A 22,534-nucleotide genomic window follows, 5' to 3' on the forward strand; every position below is an offset into this window, starting at 1 on the left:
GCCGTTTTGATCCCTATGGATTACATAGGGTAAAGTTTATGAAAAACCTTTTTTAATTTTTTTTTCTTCTGTTCACTTTGTTTCCCATGATGCCCTCCGTTCAGACTCAAGTTCCAAACTTCAGAGATCAGATGTATTATAAAGAGCTCTACAAAAGATTTGTAAAACCCGTCTCCATGTCTGGATTCATGACATCATTCTGAGATTCTCCCGGTACCGTGAGTGTCACCGTTTACTGCAGGAGCCACGTCTGAATGACGGACGCTTTCAGCGGTACTTCCGTCTCTGTGACCCAGTTTGACGACTGGCTGTCACGCATTAGTCAGAGGAGGGAAAAAATAAGAATAAATAGGACAGTCTTTGTGTTATTGTCTTGATGCAAATAAATTTCTATCAATTTTAAGATAATTGGAATTGTTTTACTCATGTTTGAGATGAATAGGATAACATCATCTGCATACAATGCAATTTTGTGTTCTTCGTGCCCGATTGTTATTCCTGCTATATCCTTATTTTTCCTTATGGCAATTGCAAAAGGTTCTATTGCCAATGTAAAAAGGAGGGGCGACAAAGGGCAACCTTGTCTACATCCTCTCTTTATCGTAATCGGCTGCGAGACATTTTTGTTTGTCACCACCTCAGCAGTAGCATTTCAGTGATGAAAGTCTTCCGGGAATTCCCGGAAATCCGGGTTTTTGAGCAAACCGAACGTACTTTCCGGGAAATAAAGACCTGATCTCTACGGACAAATCGCTTTCCGGATTAAAAAATGGTCTGAAATCAGCTAATTTTAGCTTTATTTTCTATATTTCTCCGCAGATCGCTTCCTCTATGGTCGTGGCCATCTCTCGTCTTCCCGGCCTAATTGACCAATGACGGGACGTTTTAGTTGCTTTCGGATGCGTCGACGGGTCTGATTGGCTCTGTCTGCACCACATGGTCAGCGTGACTCGCTTCCCTAGAGACCAAAACTAGCGGACCCACGCTAAACTTTCACAAACACATCTGAAGAGTTTGCGATCAAATTTGTGTTAAAATAATGGCAGGCATCGTCATTATTGAGCGTGGTCACGACCTCAGTTGTGAGAAGACGATAAAAAACAAATTGAAGTGGTCTTGGCTGGAAAAAAAAGATTTTTAAGGTAGTGTAGGTCAAATACTTTTTTGTGTAAAATAATCTCAAAACCACATTTTGAAAAAATTCAATTTTATGTTTTGAGTTTCAGTTTTTATTTTGAATACATTTCTCTATCTAATTTATTTGTATTTCCTAATTACCATGATTTAGTTCAGTATAGTTGACATTAATTATAAGTATTTGATGGTTTGGACCCGCACTCCCTTAAAAAATAATGTTTACAATGTTTAGTTTAGTTTGTATGTTTGTTTTGATATTTCCCAGATTACTTAGTATTGGTGTTAAAGAATTGATGTATTATGTTATAGAATTATAGTTTAAAGCAGATCCCATATTTTGATGTAGTTATAGTTTGAGAAAACAGTGCAAGTGGATGTTGTACATCAGTCATTTCTAAAGCAGAAATAATGTATAAATAACTGAGGTATTTTCATAGAATATCATAGTTACTGGTGTTCTTTTTGCCATTTGGGGCTTTGATGTTACTATATTTTAGCAATTGTATGTTTTGCAGCTTTAAGGAAAAGCGTAGATTGTAGGATTGTGTTACTTTGAGCAATTTTCCAAATTCTTTTTTAGGACCAGCAAGTCCTTAATGGAGAGTCAAACTAGGGGTTTGAATGACAAATCATGATGCTCCAATTAGTCTTAGTTTCTTGATAAAGAAGTGAATAACTAGCTGCCAGAATGCACCAGAATGCATCTAAGACCACGTATTTTTCCAAAATTTCGCTCTGTGCCCGCCATATCGCTCAAAGAAAAGTTCAGGGATTTTTTCCTTGCCTGACTTTCATCACTGAAATATAGTAAGCGCACCCATTTTAGGAAGTTTTTGCCATACCCAAATCGATGTAAAACGTCAAAAAGATAAGGCCATTCAACCTTGTCAAACGCTTTTTCGGCATCCAAAGATAAAAAGGCTTTATCTGTGGTGTTATCTAAACCATGAATAAGATTAAGAACCCTCCTAACGTTATGAAACCCCTGCCGCCCTAAAATGAAGCCGTTTTGATCCCTATGGATTACATAGGGTAAAGTTTATGAAAAACCTTTTTTAATTTTTTTTTCTTCTGTTCACTTTGTTTCCCATGATGCCCTCCGTTCAGACTCAAGTTCCAAACTTCAGAGATCAGATGTATTATAAAGAGCTCTACAAAAGATTTGTAAAACCCGTCTCCATGTCTGGATTCATGACATCATTCTGAGATTCTCCCGGTACCGTGAGTGTCACCGTTTACTGCAGGAGCCACGTCTGAATGACGGACGCTTTCAGCGGTACTTCCGTCTCTGTGACCCAGTTTGACGACTGGCTGTCACGCATTAGTCAGAGGAGGGAAAAAATAAGAATAAATAGGACAGTCTTTGTGTTATTGTCTTGATGCAAATAAAAAAATATTTAAAGTTCAGGAGAATAATCAGATTCTCCTGCATTTATTTTGGACTCCACCCGCTGACCACATCATTAACACGTCATGGGCCTGTTTGGTTGACATGACCCAAATTTAAAATTTGGAACATCACTTCAGAATTCTTTGCTGTGCTGGGTTGCCGCACCTCTCAGAATGCGCTGTAGCCAGTAGATCTCACTGCACTGGACAATCACAAGGCGCAGCAGGACCTCAGATCGTGTGTGTCCATAGACTCAACATTGGAACTGCTGCTGCACAAATCACGTTCAGTAAACATTTAGGTCAGTAGAGCTGCTCTGTGATCCCAAACAAGAAAAGACCATTACATACAATTGTTCTAGTATATTAAAGGTCATGACTTTGATAAAATATTACAAAAACCGAAACTTTCGTTTGTTTTAAACTATCAAAATGCCCTGAAATGCAGATTACAACATGCTTAATGATAAGAAACTGCTTTTAAAGTTTAATTTCATAATAAATTTTCATCTTAGCGAGTTATAGATTCCTTTTAAAGGGAACCATGTCTCTGCAGATGACTCCTTAAAGTCTTTATTCATGCTGCTTTCACTTTTATTACCAAGTTCCAGTGAAAAGACTAAGGTGTTGTGCAGAGAAGATCCTTCCAGGTGAAGAACCTGATTTACGTCCCTTCAGTGAGATGACGGGACGGTCCGGCGTCTCTGAAGATGCTCAGAGAAACAGCTTCATGTAGGACTCCATAAGTCAGGCTCATCAGTTCAGTTTAACTCCCACTAAAAGCTACACAGCATAAAATGTCTCCAGCTGATTTCAATTCACAGTAAATTTTATTGTGGTTTGGTTGCCATGTATAATATCTTGAGCCGTTTTAAAAGCCTATCCCTCACAACGATGGCGATCTATCACCTTGGCCTCATTTTTAATCCCAGGTGACTGAAGCATCTGTCAGGATGACTGAATGTCGATAGAGCCGTACTGCAGGAACGAGGGGGGGGGTTGCAGATCCGGCCAGGACTGATGAGAGATGAGCAGAGCGTCATCTCCATCTGATCAGCGTCACTCAGCTGCAGGAGACAAAAACACACAGACTTCATCCATTTTCTGCAACACAGAAGCTGCAAACGTTCAGACGGACGTGTGAGGATCCGGGTTAACAAATATCTGTTATCCAACAATACCTAAACTAGAGACGTGGTTTTACAGAAGAATCTCCACGAGGACAATCAAACTACAAATTCCTTTTACTTAGAAACCATGTTACACTCACATCGGGCATGTGTGGTACGTTCAAGAACACGCTGTTGTTCACGCTGCTGCTAGATTCTAGGGCACGTCTACCTGAAGGTGGAAGAGGTTTGGTGCAAAATGTGGAAGCAATGCGAACCTTGGTCCAGGCTATTTCTTTGACAGCTCTGTTCCGATATATGAAAGACTGGTTTGTAAGGGACGCCATCCATATGTCCCTACCGGTAGGGACAGTCTACATAGACTTTTAATTGGAATTGGTCACTTAAACAAGCTTCACCGAGCCCGATGTTAACGTAGTGACACGCACCCATACCGGTTCTGAGGGTTTTTGGGCTGTCCGGGTCCGTGGAGGATGGTAGAGAGGAGCGCCTGCATGTTAAAGAGCGGTTTATACTCCATAGCGATCGGCCATCGCATCTGTCGTATGCAGAAGGTCTGGTTCATAATCTTGTCGGCTGGTTTTGCTTGCAGCTCTCCACAAGAACTGCGATAAATCTCTGAGTGGCGTTTATACTTTTCAAGCGACATGATTGTGTGTATTAGCGATTACAAAGCAGGAGGTGTGTCTTTGTGTATTACCTGGAGGAACCTCATGAAAATGAAACTTAATTAATTCACTAAAACAGGAAAGTTAGAGGATTTAAATTTCCTTTATGAGAAGGATGATAAAAACCACCAAACTCAAAGTATTTGTTGGAGAATTGGCAATGGTCACAAAGCACTGGGAAGGTCAAATTGACCCTGAGCTATTCAGAATTCAACATTTAAAAGCATACATGTCAGCCAGAGGCTCTAAACCATCTATTTTATGTGTTTATTTTCAGTGAACTATTACACTTAGTCATTAAAAACATTTAAAAAAGCTGAAAAAATGTCATTAAAAAAGAAATGACAGTATTTGTTACGATGCTGTTAAAGCCGGAACAACAGTGAGCCCATCTGCCCGAGTACAAACTGTCCTCCAGGCTGCTGCGTCTGTCTCCAATTATAAACCCACGCGCCTGACTTTACGCCTCTTTATTCAGTAAATTCCTTTGGTCAAACTGCCCAAAATAAATGTCACAAAACCAATTTCCAACCGTCCAAATGAAGAGACCTGTGGATGGAGACCACACTGCCCAACATCAGCACGACCTGCTTCCCTGCTCTCCAACTGCTTGCATAATTAATAACCCTAATTGCTTATGCATAATAGATAAATGGTAAGCTCATAATTGGCTGGGCCTTTAGCAGTTTCCCTCTACACAAAGGAGGCTGCGTTTCTGTGAATTATTAGCAGAAGAAGGGACACTTTAGTGGGGAAGATGGTTAAAATCATCCACTGAGGAAGAGGAGCATCACCAAGATTACATATCACCCCCCAGTCTCAAAATAAAACAAACATACAAAGAACAACTTTGTATTTGTGTTTTCTGGGTTAGAAAGTTGAAGGCGTTTGGATCAGAAGTTACTTCTGCTGCTTTTTAGATTCAAAAGAAGAGGTGAATCTGCGTCTGTTTGTTCAGCAAACTGCTTTTGGTTTTTCTGCTTTCCTGAAAACTGCATTCATGTTATAAATAATAGAAGGACCAAAACAGAACAGATAACCTAGTACTTCACAAACTGGACTGCCTGATTAGCACCTCAGATGCTCTCTGTGCAGAAACTTCTGCTGTGTTCCTGGAAGAGAGCACCCTTTAAATCCCTTTAAATATTTGGTGGACTCAAAGAAAAAATAAAGTTTAAATAATTCAACAGGAGCCTTTAAGCTCAGTCCTTTTTATAGAGGCCAATGCAGATCGTATGGATCCACAGCTATTCTAACTACATAAAGTCCTGCCGTGTAAACACATGGAACACCTTTTCACAATAAAATGGATCCAGCATCTAACACCTTTTCACAATAAGAGGCGCAGGAGTGATTCTTTTTGTCCTTATAGGATCATGATCTTCCATCAGTTGACTTTATGGGAAATTTTGGCCAAACTTTTCAGTTTTTAGTTGTTATATTATCTATAAATTGGACATTGTGGACACGGACAGTAAACTAACAGGTTGGAGAAGGGATGAAAGCTGTCTTGTAACGAATGCAGCATCAAGAGGATGGAGATTTTACCATTCGTCTTCATATCAACCAATTCTGACTGTGCTCAGACACACAATTTCTGCAGAATTTTAGATTTTTCTCTCTATTTGTCGTGTGTGTCATTAGCATCACTTATCATGTAAAACTGGCTAACAGTTTGTTAGTTATCTACTGGCTGTGTAGATATAAGGCACATCCGTTAAACACCTGTTATTTAACTCATTAACTAACAGTTTACTAATGATTAATTACCAGCTATAATGGATAGTTATTGTAAATTGTTATCAGATCATCTTCTCTACTTCACTGTATCTTGATAAGAAGAAGCGAAGCAAAAGATACAAGAAATCCTAAAATAAAAGGTGATTTTGAAGCCCAGCCTGGACCCCCCCCCCCCCCCCCCCCCACATACCAACCTGCATCTGCTCTTTTCTTCTTCCACCTAATTAAGATTCACATGTGGGTTAATGAGGGGGGACGCCGCTAATGAGCGATGTGAAATCCAATGGGTCACAGCTGGCCGAGCCACATGTGTGCCATGACTGGCGTCTGAGTTTCTGAGATTACACCCGTGTTACTCAGCCTCGGCTATTTATTTGTCTCCATTATTGTTTATTCCACCAGGTGCTGTAATTTTTACCCCCCCAGAGTTGATCATATTTTTGTACTTTTAATACATTTTTTCCTTGTATATTAGTTTCTACTTGTAGCTGTCTCCCTGCTGGATGTGACGGGTGGAAAAACTAATTTCACCTTTCACACTCATCAGAACGAAATCACTTTTTTTCTTTTTACAGCAGCAACATTTCTGCTGTTTTGCTAGTGTGCATTAGAAAACTGATGCAAGAATTACATGAAATTGCCTGTAAATGTTTGTGTAAAAGCACGAGGCTGGCTGCTGCTGCTGCTCCAAATTGGGCTTCCAAATGAGGAGTGGGCTCACGGTGATGCAGAGCGCTGACCATTAAGTCACGCTTCTCAGCATTCCGGCCTCATCCGGACAAAAGCCATGGGATCCCTGGGAAACGCTGGCTTCTCCCCGCCACATCGAGGAGTTCTGGCTAATCCAAGACCTTCATAAAGCATGTGTTGGGCCTTAGCAACACATCTGTCATTCTGACGTCTGCTAGCATGGTCTGGGCTGTTGGTTTCTAATCCATCTGTGCTCTGCAGAGACAGTCTGCTGCCAACTGGATCTTTGCTAAGCCTTTGGAGGAGCTGACTGAACAGTAGCCGCTGCCAACTTCCTGAAAGTTTTTATTCTTATCTCGCCATTTATTCGACCACTTCCTGATTCCTGAAACCCCCATCCTTCTTGTTTGGAGGATTTTCAGAGAAAAGTTATTGATTTTTCTGTCTTTGAAAATCAGATGCCGTGTGTGTTTTTGCTTTAATGTTACTGTGCGATCAAGAGTCCGTGGAAACAGGGTAGCTTTAATCCAAAGCACCAAAGGCGGAAAAAGGCCAACGACTTTGATCTCCCTCATGCAAAAAAAATAAATAAAAAGGCCCAGTAATTTTCCACTGCAGTGCCACTGTGCTGGAAATATTGGATAAAAATTCCCTCCTTTCTTCTGCTGTCCACTCATGTATGGCCTTAGGTGTGGACGACGTCTGTCAGGGACGATTCTGCAAACTGCACGATGGAGATAAAGAGCTGCAGAGAAACGGGCGAGCTGTTTTGACGCGTCTTCAGCGCCATGGCGAGCCAATTCAGCAAAGCAGAACCACATTTTCAGGAGCCTGAAAGAGCGGTTTGCTGACAGCCTCCTTCAAACTCTACATACTGACACGCTTCAAGCCAAAAGCCGTGGAGCGGATTAACAGGCCAGATGTGAGGTTTTATGTGTGCGCCTTCGCTCAGGCAAATCACTCCATCGAACAGTCAGCAAGCTCGTCAACGCCATTCAGATCCCAGTCAAAGAGCTGCGTCAGTGACGCAGGAGGGAATTCAGGGCCGGGAGGTGTGAGGTGCAGATTTGAGTCACTACCAAAAATGAACAGCCATGTGGATGGGCGGGCTAATGGCAGGATGGAGCTGGTAATGGATTCCAGAACTTCACTCTTAGGATCTATTCAACTTTTTATTTCAGCAGTTTCTGATGCCAGCCGAGCCGGTTTTACCGATGAAAACAACTTAAAACTTCTCACTGTGGTGAAAGCTGCATAAACTTTCCTAAACCCTTGAAGGGTGCTGGCAATGAGTTATATTACTAGAGGAGACATCACGTGGTTCCTCATGGGAGGAGAGCACCGCCATCTTGGTGAGGTCAAGTTACTGTTGCAGTGAATGCATTTGAACACATTTTTTGCAAAATGCCAGTTCATTGTGCGGGTTTCATCTGCCAAAATCAGATAAATGAGTCTAATAAGGAGGTAGGTGTATCATTTCACAGGTAAGTATTTTAATTATTTTTCTTTTAAGGCTGCAAGGGCTTCATTAATAGAACACATGTTGACATGCATGATGCTGCAGGGCTGTTATCAACATGCTGCATGATGTACATTTATTTTGCTGTCAATATAAATGTACATTTTATTTTGCTAAACCTGTATACATCATACTAGGCTATTATAGTAATATAGATTTATACATTTCTGACTCAGTGACTGAACTTTTTTTGCAGGTATCCAATGGATTCAGACTTAGGGAAAAAGTGGGCCTTATCTATCAAAAGAGTTAACCCAGATGGATCACTGTGGTACCAACTAGTAATACAGTCTGGCTGTTCAAAACATTTGTGGAAACAGATTTTGATGAGAGGCCAGACTGTTTTTTTTGGGTAAATCTGTTGTTCACTTTTGGACTTCTTTTGAATATTATTATTATTATTATTATTATTATTATTATTATTATTATTATTATTATTATTATTATTATTATTATTATTATTAATAGTAATAATAATAATAATAATAACAATAATATCATTATTTATTTTATTATTTATTGACTTATTATTTATTTATTGTTATTTATTGTTTGTATTGACTTACTATTGATTTATTATTATTATTATTATTATTATTATTGACTTATTGTTGGGTTTTTCTAAATAATTTAAATTACATGTCAAAGAGGTCTAAAACTTCTAAATGTTTAGAAATTAATTTTAAAAATTATTTCTAATAATTTTTTCATTTGTAAGAAGTCCTGCAACAATGCATTTTCATTCAAGTTTGAGCTTTTAAGGCTGACTGTTTCTCTTCTTTAACAACAAATGATGTGTATATATATATATATTATATACATACAATATAATATATTTATATATATGTATAAATATATTTAAATCTAAAAATATATACAGTTTATAAAAGCTACTTAGACACCACTAAAATCAACAGAAATCAATGTCAAGTGGGCGTCGTTGACCTCACCAAGATGGCGTTGCGCTCCGCCACCGTCGGCCAGGCTTCTAAAGCGGGCGTGTCTCCTCTAGTGATATAACTCATTGGGTGCTGGGATGCATTTGTTCCCAGGCTGACAATATCTGATTCCTGTAAGGAGGGAGGGGGGTTGATCTGTACAGGTGCTGCAGGTTTTTGGGTTTTCCAGGTCAGTGGAGGGTCGTACAGAGGAGCATCTTAACCCTTGTGCTGTCTTATGGGGTCAAAATGACCCCACCCTTACATTGACTAGTTAAAGGTGAAGAGGATTTCATGTAATCCATGGACACCAGTGAAGATCATAAATCATTGAAGAAAAAAGATTCAGCGCACTGTCTAGTGGATAACACAAGGGTTAAGGGGAGCACAGATGTGTGTTGCAGATCTCTTGAGGCTTTTGCGTCCACCTGAAGGGACGTCACAGAAATGGAACATACCATTGTCGTGTGTGCTGTAAGTTTTGGGGGCGGCCGTGGTGCAGCGGTAGGGCGGGTGACCCACAATTGTATCATTGCAGGTTCAACTCCCGCCTTTCACACCCATGAGTCGAAGCATCCTTGGGCAAGACACTGAACCCCACCTTGCCTCTGGTGGTAGGCGGGCGCCTGTGTTTGGCAGCGCACCAGTGTGTGAATGAGTGTGTGACTGGGTGAATGGGTCTGTGACTGTAAAGCACTTTGTCCTTGTTGGTAGAAAAGCTCTATATAAGTATACGCCATTTACCATTTAAGGGTATTGTAAAGTATTTGTAAGGATAATTGAAGTTATGACACATGGTGATGATGTCGTCCTTACGCCACCCTCTAGTCGTTAGTGAGGTTTGAGTATTGGCTCTTTACTGACCGCGCATGAATGTTATACACTTGGGATGTGCACGTGATACAGAAGTCACCATTGGACGTCACTTGTAACACATGTACAGCTCCTATGGACTTCTTGTGCACTCAGACGGAATTGTACGTCACATCTTTATCTTTCCTACCTAACATCCACTTGCATGTCGTTTGAAGACATCCATAGAAAAAATGTGCATGAACATTTTCACTTTTTCCGTATGATTTATAGCTGTCTCCAGATTCCGGTTTTGACTATCTGTCAATGGAGGCAAATGGGTGGACCTGAGATCTTGATCAGCATGTTTACCTTTGTTTCTGACAGATTTATTCAAAGGAAGTTATTGTAAGTTTTGGATTTAGCCGCTAAAGACTGATTTCCACTGGTCCATCTGCGATGCGACAAAAAAAGTAGAACGTACATGAATCAGAATGTTGACATCACCTCCGTCATGTCTGCATCTGACATCCGTCCCTCAACGCAAGCTGAATGCGTGAGACCCACGCAACGTTAAGGGAGACGCACTGCAGACGGACCAGTGCCAATCAGTCATGAGGTTGGCCATAAAATCTCAAAGGTGTGGAGGGAGTATGCATAGGACCCTGACATGTAGATTGAAATATGTTACATTTCAAATGACAAGAAGTAAAGATGAACACAAGTAAGCAAAAAGTCTTTTTAAGGTGAGCTTCTACTTGTTTTTACATGGAATAAGAAATTCTGGGACTGAGGAAGCTGAAGTGCAGAGGGCAGGAGAGAAAAAAGAGAAAATATATGTTCCAGCAAGAAAGAGGAAATTGGATCGGAACATTTTGAGTTGGTGTGAAAGAGAGCTGAGCAGAGATAGAGATCGGTTTATGTTTCATCAGCGGGTGGAACTGAACAGGCGAGGAGGTGTCAAAGGCCACAGGAGAGCCATGAAAGCCATTTCTCTACAGCCTGAAGGAGGTGGTCAACACTTTAAGTCTTAGTCACAACTGCCCTTACAGGTGGATACAGACATGACGTCTGCGAGCAAAAAAATGCTCAAACCTGTACGGGGATCACAGGAAATATTTGGGTTGTAGACCGCTCTGTAGACCCGTAGAGAGAAAGTGTTCATGCACATTGTTTTTATAGCCAGGCTACTGGCAACAGGTCGTAGTGAACAGTTATTCTATGTGCACGTGTGGCGCTTTCAAGAACACGCCGAACACGGACTCTTGAATGTGCTTCTAGCATACGGTCACACTGGACTGTCGCTATCCGATACCACCGCATATCTGTATAGCACTTTTCCAACCCGTGCTACTCACAGCGCTTTACATAAACACATGTAATTCTAGAGACAAATGTCACATGACACAAATATTTTGTCTAAAACCCATACAATGCCCCAAGGAATAAAATAGTTTAAACAGGTACATAACCAGATAAATAAACAAACTGACTTTAATAAGATAATAAATAAAGATCATAGCAAGATAAGATAATTATAATAAGATAATAAAGAGTTGTTGTTTGAGGAAGGAGGGTAGTTTGGGGACAGTTTCCTGACTGACCCTCAATGTTTAAAACAACTTTCCCCCAGACCCCCTAGCATAGGGCTTAAAGTCTCCCCATCCCTAAGAGACGCAGCCACCTCCACCCCATACATACAGAGATGGCTAAGACAAAGCTAGTCCCAGGGGGGCAGCCCCCCCCCCCCCCAAGCACCACCCTAGCAAGAGCTCTGGTTATACGAGTTTTGGACGTAGAATCTAGAAATGTGCGTGTATGAGCGTTTGCGTAGACATTTCATTGGAAATGGTCGCTTGAATGCGCGTTGCCAAGGTTGGTGTTAAAGTAGCATTAAACAACACATAGGGATAGTAGGGGTATGTTGTATGGATCTTTTATCCAAAACCTATTGAAGGAGTCTGATAGTGCTGTTCACGTGGTAAGCAAGGTTATAATAGTTTCGGATTTTTTATTAGTTTTAGTTTTTATTTAGTTTTGAATTTTTGTTTTTAAATTTATTTAGTTTTAATTAGTTTTTAGAGGCTGCTTTACTAGTTTTTATTAGTTTTTATTTTTTGAAATTGATTCGTTTTAGTTTAGTTTTTATTAGTTTTAGTGTTAGTTTTAGTTTTTTCTTCTTTTTTTTTTTGTAAATTAGGATATTTGTCAGGTGCATGATTCAAAATCACCAGAATAAGTATTGTATGATAAAAACGCAAAGATACATTTTGAAACACTTATGGAGGACAAGCATCCTTAAATTAAAATACTACAGCCGATAACAGCATTACGTTCCCTGCTCTCGCTTCTTTTTCAGGGGAGGGCGGGCGACAGGCTAGCTTGTCTAGGTACTGTTGATTTGCGTTGTTGTGTGCGCTTTTTAAATGTAGTTTTCGTAGGGTTTTTCCCTTTGAGGAGCGTTCCACAAATTTTGTCTCCTGCTTCGACTACAAGGCACTTACTTTAGTTTTCGACGCTGTTATATTCAAAAAAGTCCCAAATAGGACTCTCCCGCTTTCTCCCAACTTCTAATGCAGCCATCACGCTCATGTAAATGTCTATGACCACGCTAGCCGGCAGTGTCCGACAGACATCATGTGACGTCACAGACTACGTGATGCCGTAAGGTTCAGAAGATACACAGTAAAACTAGCAGGGTGAAGTAAATAGACTTTATTTCAATCCAAAAGACTTATGTATTAACAAAGACGAAAACGAAGTATTTTTTGGGGTTAATATTAGTTAGTTTCAGTTAGTTTTATACACACAACAAACAGTTTTAGTTAGTTTTCGTTTTTTTTAAAACTCTCGTTTTTATTTTTATTTCAGTTAACGAAAATGTTTTTTCAGTTCTAGTTTTAGTTTTTTCGTTTGTTTTCGTTAACTATAATAACCTTGGTGGTAAGCATGTGCTCCTTGCTGCAGCCTGACTGTAAGAAATTAGGTAATTAAATACTCACATTGTAGTTTGTGTGGATACCCTCTGGGTGTCATATAGGCACTTATGTACCACCTGTACGCACCGTGTGAACTGCATTCGTGGGCGGTCAGTGAAGAGCCAGTACTCACACTTTACTAACGAGTGTTGCGTAAGGACATCACATGTATCACATAAGTGCGTGTAACTTCCTTAAGCCTTACAAATACTTAAAGATACACTTACAACACACATGACAATAGTATGATCCATTTTCATGACGTCCCATGACGTGGCTGTATGAGCCTTAAGGGAACTTTAAGACAAATCTACGCTCCTCTTAAGCTGCGGCAGCTCCTCTCTATGACCTTCTACGGACCCGGACAAACCAACCGTGTTGTTTACTGTTTTTTTTAACAATCTTGAAAACTGATTTACATCTAAACCTCCTTGTCAGACAATACGCAGTGGTTCCACTCAACCTCTGTTGAGTAAAGCAGAATGTTGAGTTTTATTTCCAAATGCAGCTCTATCCAGACTTTGATATCTTAGCAGAAAAGCTCAGCACATTGGTCGTTTCTTCACTTTATCAGCTATCAGAGAACACATGGCTGAGCTGCCAGCTGGATTCTTTTTCCTCAGTTCCCCTTCCTAACCTCATATCTGCCCCCATCAATTACAGCGGATGGCTCTGTCCACATTCTGACTCAAAGATGGATGGAGTGGTTTTCCCAGATCCTCAGAGATCCTTCCAAACTTGGTGTAATAAAGAGATGGCGGCCGTGTTCGCCTGCATTCAGGGCCTCTGCTGCTCAGTCTTAATGTTTCAGCTCTGCTGCTCCTCTTCCTCACTGCAGCAGGAGCAGCAGAATAGGGAGGCAGTTTGTTGTAGAGCAGCAGGTGGTTGGTTAATTGCCCATGGTGCACGTTGGAGATATAGAGTCTCGCTGAGTGTGGAGTGCCTTCAGCTCACGTCTGGATAAAGAACAGCGGCAAGCGTTTTCTCATCTCCCACCTCACCACACTAATCAGAACCTCTATGCTCCCATTGTTTGGTGGAGCTGGCTCACTTCCTGGAGGATTTCTGTCAGTGCCTCTTAGTGCCCCCCCAACAGTCAAGTCCTCGTGTCTTCTTTGCCTTTCATCTCCACGTTCTCTTTCCTTTCCTGCTGCTAACTCCACCGTATTCCCTCCCTCGTCTTCAGCATGAAACCTCAGGATCAATCCTCCCCATCTGGCTCTCTCATCTGATGCATGATTTCCTCATTTCCTGTAATGTTCACTCCACCTCATCGCTGCCCTTTCTTCTTCAATCTCGCCTTTTTTCTCTCTCTCTCTCTGTCCTTCAGTTTGTGGCTTTCACAAACTAATATCGATGTAAGCACAGCTCAGAGTGCTAAAGCTAAACGCCTCCCTCCATGGTCACAGCAACAATAGGAAAAGTCTTGATTTTGAACAGACATCCCCCCCCCCGAGTCCGCAAAGACTCTGAGGTTTGATGCTCAGCCTGTCTGTCGAGACGCTGCTCCAACACAGTCTCAGATCAGAGGGATGAGGGCCTGACTTCAGGGCATTCTGGGAAGAAGAAAAACGTGAACCTTAAGGCTATGTCCGAATTCACTCACTACTCCTTAAACCCTGAAAGACTTTATAGCAAATATGAGCTCACCTATTTTGCTAAGTAAAAACCAAATAAATGTGAGCATTTTACAATGACTGTTCATGAATCCACTGTGATCTAATGGTAAAAATTTGGAGGATTTATCTACAACGAATTCACATACAGCTTTTTAAATGACATTTCTCAAATGCAATGCATTGTGGTCTATATTTGAATAGATAGAAGAAGAATAGAATAGAATGGCTTTATTGTCATTGTGCATAGTACAATGAGATTTAAGCTTCACCATCAGTGCAAGAACAGTAAGGGAGGGAAAGGTAGTAAATAAAACATTGTAATATAATAAAATCAAAAAAGCGAACAAACAGTATATACAAGTGTGCAATATAAGCTGTAAACTGTATTGAAGAGTGCAGAGATAATTGTGCAAAAATTGCGTATGAAAAAAAAAAAAAAACTGTGCGTAGACATGTCAAAAGTGCAGAGGTGGCAATGAGGTAGATAGTTGGAGTAAACAGGAATGTTTTTTTTTTCATCTGTGCATTTGGGAATTGAGGATGGTTATTGCCTTTGGAATTTGCCTTTGCCAATCTAGTGAGCATCGATGCACACTTGTTTTTCACAGACATCTAGGAAATATCCAGGGTGAACATTTCAGAACTTCAGAACTTTACTGTCTGCTGCAAACGGAAGAGTAGTGAACATTTGAGATTTTTTATATATTGATTTTATATTTTGTTCCCAAACAAAAGAGCCCAAAGTTGCTTTGATCAAAAAACTTGATAAGGTTGGATACTAATTGACTCATAGATGGAGCTGCAAACCGTGTCGTTGCCGATAGATTAAAATAAGCGGTGTGTGTGCGTCATTTTGGCAATCCTCCAACTCTTCAACAGATCAACTCAACTTCATAAAAGTTTGGACAGTAGTTCATGTATGGGTGATGAATGGTCTCAACAAGTTTGATACCAATTGACCTATAGGTGTTCCTGCAATTGATGTTGTTGCCATATTTCTACAACTATTGTAGCTAGAGGTTCAGAATTGGACATAAAGCTTTTGAGGTCTTGCATAGCATATATAAACTCCAGCTCCAGCGCCACCTGGTGGTAACTTCTAGAGAATTTCCCATTTTACCTGTTTAACTCTATGGCCAAATCCAAAATTGTTCCCTAACCATTCGGGTTCTCCCTACTCCTACATTTAATCCTCCAAGCTGAGAGTTATGGAAAAAAGTGTCTTTAAATCTGGATGTTACTACCGCAATGCAATCAATAGTTGCTGGTCATCAATGTGAGTGTGTAGCTGCCAGTGCCTGGAAAACACATAACATTGTTTTTTATAACTTTAAAAGGTCACGCACAAACAAAAAGTCATTACTTACATTTAATTTTAAACTTCTGTTCTTCAGACCACACCCACACAGATCAGAGGGATAGCCTGTCCTAAGTCGCTACGTCTCCTTAAAAAAATAGTTTTGGACACCACTACAGCTCTAAATACCACTACAATTGGAGCAATGGGGAGGAGCCAGAGGGGTAGAGAAGCAATGACTTCTATATAAATGTTCCAAACCTTTCATCTTTTACCTAAGGAACTTGTTGAGTCTTTTAGAATAGGTTCACACATTTTCATATGATGTTATCATCCTCCTTTTTGCATTTCTTGTTCACCAGTCAGCACTCTAGTACCAGTAGCTTTTGACTGAGTATTGAAAGCATTTTTATCTGCAATCAGATGCAGATTCTTTAATGGAATGGCTATTCTAGTTGACTGCCACGTTTAGACAGGGACTCTTTTGGGCTACAAAACCTTTTGTTGGATTCTTCCTTTCATTTGTGCAGCAGAAGTTAATCTGAACACTGATGTGGACAAAAGAGAATCTTGCTCTCACTAAAAACCTGTTTTGAAGTCAAAATAATTTTATCACATTCTACTGAATGTAAAACCAACTATTTAAAACTTTATGTATCTAAGACCCACAGTGGTTCGGCTTTTATTAATATTCTTTTTGAACTAAATACTGTTTCTCACATGAAAAACTGGAGACTCTGCTTATTTATGGCCATAATTTGTAAAGAGAGGATCAAAAGCTTCATAAAGTCCACAAAAAACTAGACTGGTATTATGGTATAATGTTTTTTTTAAATTGGAAATATTTTTTGCAACTTAATTTTATTTCTAATCCGTTCTTTACATAACTGTAGGTTGTTTAATTAATTTCTAATTTCCTCCAGATTTTACCACTAACCTCTGATCAAAGTGAAGAATGAATGAATCATTGTAATCAGGTGTTTGAGGTAAAAGACTAATTCTCTGCAGGTTTCTGGGAAAACCTTTGGGCGACACAGTGGCTTCCTGTCACAGCAGACTGGAGGTGTTGTGTCTTTTTGTGCGTCTTTGTGTTTTTCTTCCTAACCTTCCTCTAAAGTCGCACCTTTCACGGCTGCTGATCAAAGAGGGCGGCTCTCTGCTGGGCTGCTGTCATTTTTGCTCTTTAGAGCCGCCCAACAAGCGACTTCCCGGCTGCTCGACATGACCGCACTTTTCCCGGCTGACGGGTCGGCGCTTTCCGGTCTGGTTTCTGAGAAAAAGAAGTCGTCTGAGAACCTGAGTGCAGGATCCTGCAGAGTGAAAGCGTGTTCACCAGCTGATTTTTCATTTGAGGAAATCGTTCCATTTAATTCTTTTTGTTATATGTCATTTAATATAAATCTATAATCAATGAGTTATGAGGATCTCCTTTTGCCTTCAGTTTTCAAAAACATATACACGCTTTTACATTGACTTTTCTTTGTAAGTTGTTGCTTTAACGTGTTTTGCCAAGCCTGTTGTGAACGTAGCATCAACCCAGCGACTCCTGAACAAAATCTGAGCCTGTGAACCTAAACATAAATGTTGGCATGAAGGTGTTTACGTTTAATGTTTAGTTGGCATGATTTAAACTGGAGCTTTTAGAAGAGATTTGTTGCCAGAAAGGTCTAAACCTTGTGGTTTTTTTTTTTGGAGAAGTGGCTCCTGGATGCAGCTTCCTGTGGTAACGCAGCTCATTACAGGCTGTGTGTTTGGGGCTGTCAGCAGTGACGGCCGCTGTCAGCGAGCATGTGGCTTTTCGCAGCGGCGAGCGCCAGAAGCCGGCCTGTCAGAGCCGCGTCAGGCAGGGATTGTGCGGCTCGGACGGCGACACAGACGATAGAGACACATTTGAAAGGTTGAGGTATTGAATTTTACTTCCTGACAGCTGAGCGACCTTTCAGCTCTCAAGGGGGACAAGACAGAGATGGATTTTGCAGTCCTGCACCTCGCCCCTCCCACTGGGTTAAGAATTATTGCTCCTTTCTACTGCATCTCCAAACACCCCAGTGCCGTTTTTACCACTCAAAGGAGAAGCTTATTCTCCTGTGAACCGTCTGTGCATTTGAAGGAGGATTAGCCGGACATAAGAACTGCTGGTTTGCACCGCATCGGCCCGCTGAGAGGAGTCGGGCCGGCTTGGCGGCGGCTGGACAGCTGCAGGAGGAGGGCAGCTCTCTAAATTGCACTCTGTCCTCACTGATGCCCTGTTTCTCTCGGCACACCTCAGAACTCCTGTTCATAAATAAATGCAGCAGGCCTGAACCAAGTCTCTGAATTCCAATCAGACTCCTCCTCTGCAGTGCTTGTGGGCAGAATTCAGTCTCAAATCCTTATTTCTGGAGCTTTGAGGTGAAAGTTACAAATCAGTTTCATCTGATGGCCTTTCTAACTCTCCACTGGATCACCTGGGGTCCGTACGAGATAAAAATACACCTCAGCGCGCCAGCTCCTTTATCTGGACTGCAGTGCGTGGCTTCTTTAAACTGTCAGGATGAGTGCAGAGGCGTATTTGCCCCCATAAGTTCACTGACTCTGGGCTTTGCTAAAGCCGCTCTGTTCCCGCAGCGCCAGTGGAGCTGCTTAGAGGCTAAAGTCACGTTCCGCTCTGCTTTTTGGCCCTGTGACCAAGTGCTGAGGATGATGAAGCTGAAACGGCGGCGAGTGACTTCCTTCCTCGTCTGTCCTGCTGTGCTTGAGAGCAGCAGCTTTGTTTGTCCAACCGGCCAGTGGAGCATCTACAAGTGTTTGAGAAGATAAACCGTCCCAACAAGGTGAGACGCAGATGCATCCTGAGGGGCCTTTGCTGAATGTCGACAAAGACTCATCCCTCAGACAATCAGCAGTAAACCGCCAGTGGCTTGTTTCCACATTTCCTCCGGGGATGTTGTTGGCAGACTGAAGTCGGCGGCTACGATTCGCTCAGAGACACTTGAGCTGTCAGCAGGAGGAACCGAGCCCAGATCATCCTGCTAAAAAGGACAGAACCTGCTCCTGCTGAGTCCCACACAGCTGCAGTTTTGCTATTCACAGCGTTCAGAGCATTTTCAATAAATTCTTTATGAATGTGTCAAAATATTGCTCAGAAAAAACACTTCTATATTTCATACCTTGTACTTCTTTGAAGACATCGTCTCCTGGTATATATATATAGGGTATAAGTTCTTTTTTCCCCCCCAACTATAAAGCACAGAGAAACACTACATACCATTCTCAGTATCATAAATAAATCATGTTTTTATTTAATACCTTTTTATGGTGCATAATAATCTTGTTTTGTCAGATGGACTGCAGTCAGCACTGCAGAAAAGGGGGCTTGTCTGGGGACGGTGCGACTGCCACAGAAATATGCAAGGCAGCCAACAAATGATGACTTAATTGATCAAAATGTACTCCAAAAATCATAAATATAGGACAATTCTAACCAGGGCTCCAGACTGCGACCAAATGGTCGCATTTTGCGACCAAAATTTGAGAGTGTGCGACTGAATTTTACATCCAGTCGCACATGTGCGACCAGTAAATTTGCCTCCCCTACCCTATGTATTTTTTATACATTAAACGTGAAAGGGGCACGTCAATGATCAATGAAATAATCAATGAGACGCGAGCGCACACGCACGCAGGCAGACACACACACTGATGCACGTATTCATGAAACGCGAGCACACACTCGCGTGATACCTGTCTGTGAGGCGGCCAATGCGTGTGAGAAGAATAGGGAAAGTCACTGTAAGTGGCTAAAATCTGTGTAGGGGGAGGGGCCTAGAGATAATCGCGCGCGCGTAAACATCTGTGGGAAGGAAACGGAGACAAATATCACAACCTGATATGTGCGTCTGAACTATGAGTAAGTGAACTATTCTTCCGACCTGCGGCTAGTGTACCAGTGCCCGAGTCTACAGCGGGGGTCTCAAACTCGCGGCATAGGGCTAATTGCGGCCCCCAAGATGATATTTTGCAGCCCCCGGCTTAATGTAAAAGTTAAGCCGGGGGCTTAACTTTTACATTGTCGTGCGCTGAGCTGACCAACCAATCACAGTGGGGTAAATTACTCTTGGGGGCGTGACAATGACCGGGCTTGAAAGCAGGAAACCTGACAGCCCCCTCCCCGGACCACATGAAGGAGTTCCTTACTTTCTTTTTTAGAACGTATTTATTCGCTCGTAATTTTCTAAATACATGCAGTCCGTGCTAAACTTTTCTCTGGGTCACACAGACCCGGAGGAAGGTTTAGGTTTTGGTTACGGTTACGGCGTCGCATCACCCCTAACCAAACTGTTCTCATCCACAGCTGTTACGGCAGCACACCGCTCCCGCGGGAGTCGGGTCAGCTGAGGAGAATAAATGTCCCGCACCTACATGCGTGACAGCTAACGGGGCTTGAACTTTAAACACGTGCGAGCAACAACAAGATTAGCCTAGACACACTGAAAATACGTGGGGAAAATGCAACGATAGACGTGTTTGAGATGAACCAGCCTGGATCGTTGGGGAGACCGGGGGGGAGGCGAACCTGCAGCAAGACTAAAGGAGAACAGGAAGTTGGAGTTGTCCTTAACATTCAATTTAGTTTTAATCTTCCTCTCCCCCCTCAGTATGATCTGTGTTATTATATATTTTTTGATTATTTTAATGTTTTGTAATGTATGTAGCCTTTTTTAATGAATTGGTATTTTAAATTATTTTAATTAATCACTCAACTACAAAAACCCATCAGGACACATGTCCCATAATGCATTGTTTTGTAGTCTGTAGGGCAGCTTTCATTCAGTTCAGTGCTAAATTTTCAGCTGTGTCCGGGTAGGTTTGCCCCTTGCTCCCACCCCTTTCTCGTGATATTTTTGTGATGATTGACAGTTGATGTTGGAGCAAAAACAAAAATATATGTCACACACCAGGTGATCTGCGCAGCGTTGTGTTCACCTGGGTGATCTCAAACACACTTATTGTCCATCTTGGCTGCACATATTTGGTGTCGCCAACATGAATTTCCATCCGTTTTCTTTACTATTTGTGCTGTCATGACAGCGATGCTTTTGTCAGTTTACCCTTTTGTTGCATCTTCAAAAGTGCAGAATAAAATGTGACACTGAATTTGAAACAGCACATTGTAATTTCTGCATCTATTATTAAAGTATTTATTAGTAATACAGTAGAAATTAGTAGATCTGGTTAGCATGTTGATTTACGGTATGCGCCCCTAAATTTTCTGGTTGCGCCCCTAAAATTTTCAGTTAGGGGCCACTGTGCTCCTAGTGAAAAAAGTTAGTCTGGAGCCCTGATTCTTACCCTCTAGGATGAGTTTCAAATGTGACTTTAGCACCTTGCTTTGATTTTAAGGCCGTGTCATGCAGCCACTACGTACATTTTGTGCGTTTTCAACGTCTCTCGTGATCCATGCATGATATACATGTTCAAGTGTTTCTTGCGTTCTTTACTCGTCGATGTGTGCAGACGTCCATCGAGGGTTTTGGCAAATTGGTATTTACATGAATGTTACTGTATTTCTGGTCGGTTGAGAATAAAGTTTATGCGTAATTTACGTAGTTTGTAGGAAATTACTACACAAGTCAAACACAATTGTGTGGGATTTTTGTGAGATGCAAATATGTGTCTTTCCTCGATCGTTCCACGTTGGTCTAACAGACTTTTCACGCACGTGCCTCCAATGCATAACTTTTATATCGCATATACCGTGCACAGAAGACGTTAAAATCACTTAATTGACACACGAATCACTGGACGGGGGCCATGTCTTTCACGGGGCGGTGTCCAGCGGAAGGCGGGTCATGGGAGGGGCCTGAGTATTGGTGCGAACCAACAGAATCCAGCTGTTTAATCAAAACAACACGCGTCGGTAGCTGACCATGGTGCTGACGCGATGCGATTTCTGCTCCGTGTTACTGAATGTCAAAATGAAAAAAAAACTCAGGGAAGCACGGGTTTGCGTGGTCTTTGCGTGGTGTATTCGTGTTTCGTACGTGGTTCATTCCTAATACATCTGTAAAAATTGCGCGTAAAGACGTATGACCAATTTTCCTCCATGCAATATGCTCAAATCGTATGAAGCGGCTGTGTGACACGGCCTTCAGCAAAGACATCAAACATCAGCAGGTTTACGGATAGAGTAGTCAGGAGGGACATACATAAAAAGACAGGTCAGAAAAACCTACAACTACAGTTTCTCCACATGGAACACATTTAGAAAAAGAAATAAAGCTAACATACTGTGGAAATATTCCATATCTGAGCTTCTTTGGTGTCCTGGAACAACCTGCATACATATAAAGGTTTAATGTGCATCAAACAACATAGCTTTTTCCTAAAAACTGAATTTCTGAAAAATCTGTTTTTTAATGGAATAAAAGTTTTCCACAGGAAATCCAGTCCATAAAATGTCTTTCTTGAAGGAATACCAAATATTCCATTTTTGTTAATTATGGACATGCAGATATTTTCAAATTAACATTGGAAGATACCGATGTGTGATATTGACACTTTTATTTTATAAATCAACTGTTTTAAAAACATGTTTTGTACTTTGAACATTTTCTCTCTTCACGGTCTACAACCTAAATATTTCTTGCCCCGTGCA

General features: G+C 41.3%; 1 protein-coding gene across 5 annotated transcripts in view; it reads left to right on the forward strand.

Annotated features, from left to right (window-relative positions):
- Positions 1 to 22,534, forward strand: part of LOC101159248 (uncharacterized) — an 85,691-nt gene that overhangs the window by 27,936 nt on the left and 35,221 nt on the right. The window lies entirely within an intron of this gene.

The sequence above is a fragment of the Oryzias latipes genome, chromosome 2 (genome assembly GCF_053564925.1).
Source record: "Oryzias latipes strain Hd-rR chromosome 2, Olatipes_Hd-rR_3.1".
NCBI classification, from domain to species: Eukaryota; Metazoa; Chordata; class Actinopteri; order Beloniformes; family Adrianichthyidae; genus Oryzias; species Oryzias latipes.